This window comes from Penaeus monodon, chromosome 7 (assembly GCF_015228065.2).
Source record: "Penaeus monodon isolate SGIC_2016 chromosome 7, NSTDA_Pmon_1, whole genome shotgun sequence".
Classification (NCBI taxonomy): domain Eukaryota; kingdom Metazoa; phylum Arthropoda; class Malacostraca; order Decapoda; family Penaeidae; genus Penaeus; species Penaeus monodon.
The window spans coordinates 39,638,494-39,640,081 of NC_051392.1; positions in this window are offsets into that span (position 1 = coordinate 39,638,494).

The following is a 1,588-nucleotide window of genomic DNA, read 5'->3' on the forward strand; positions in this document are numbered from 1 at the left end:
ATATATATATAATGAATAATATAATAATGATGATAATAATAATAATAAAATAATGATAATAATGATAATGATAATGATAATAATAATTATGATGATAATAATGATAATGATAATAATAATAAAAATAATAATAATAATAATTATTATTATCATTATTATTATTATTATTGTAATGATGATGATCATGATAATAATTCAGGAAAGAGACGAAGAATAAGGGAGAGGAAAAGAGAAAGGAAATGAAGATGAAGAAGGATATGAAATAGAAGGAGAAGAAGAAGAAAAACGAAGGAGAAGGAGAAGGAGAAGAAGAAGGAGAAGAAGAAAAACGAAGGAGAAGAAAAACGAAGGAGAAGAAGGAAAAGGAGGAGGAAAGGATAAAAGGATGAAAAGGGAAATTGTAAAGAGACAAGAAAATAAGAACGAGGAAGAGGAGGAAAAAGAAGAAGTAGATAGGAACAAGGAGAAAGAGGAGAATAGATGGAATAGGAAGAGAAAACGGAGGAGGAGGAGAAGGCAAAAGAGAAAGATGGGGAGAAGGAGGTAAAGGAGAAAAATGAGGATGAGGAAGAAGAAGAAAAAGAAGAAGAGGAGGAGGATGAAGAAGGAAAATATTTGCCGTTCTCTTCCTCCCTTATTCTCTCTTTCTCTTTATCTATCTACGTATCTATCTATCTCTCTGTCTCTGTTTCTCTTATTCTCTCTCTCTCTCTCCCTCTCTCTCTCTCCTTCCCTCTCTCTCTCTCTCTCTCTCTCTCTCTCTTCCTCCTTTCATTTCTTATTTTCCTCTTTCCATCATATCGCTATTAAGAATAGGTACGTCATATCGTGAACATAACAAATTTATATAAAAGCAGCTTTATTATCTATTATGTTTAAATGTATGTTCAAGCGGCTTTTTACGGGTTCGCTTTGTCGCTTCGTAACTCTGCTGAGAGACAAACGAAAGGGGGGAGGGGGGGTTAGCAGGGTCTTCCTCCTGCTCTTCCTTCTTTTCCCTCTCTTTCTCCGTCTCCTTCTTCTTTTTTTCCTTCTTCTTCTCCTTATTCTCCTTTTCCTCTTCTCCTTCTCCTTTTCCTTCTTCTTCTCCTTCTTCTCCTTTTCTTCTTCTCCTTCTCCTTCTTCTCCTTCTCCTTCTCCTTCTCTTCCTTTTCCTTCTTCTCCTTCTTCTCCTTCTTCTTTTCCCTCTCCTCCTCTTCCTCCTTCTCCTCTTCCTCCCCCTGCTCTTCCTCCTCTCTCTCCTCCTCCTGCTTTTCCTCCTCCTCCTCCTCTCCCCTTTCCTCCTTCCTTCCTCTTCCTTTCGTAACACTGCTATTGAGGTACAAAAGAAAGGAAGGGAGATATGTGTACAGCTCACACACATATGCACTACGTATATAGTGTGTTATATATATATACATATATATATATATATATATATATATATATATATATATATATATATATATATATATATATATTTATATATACATATATAAAGAAAACAGCCACAAAACGCAACAAAACTGAATCGCAACGTTCTGAACACCGAAAAAAAAAAAAAAAAATCATTTCCATTTTTACCATTTTTGCTCATCTGACGAGACCA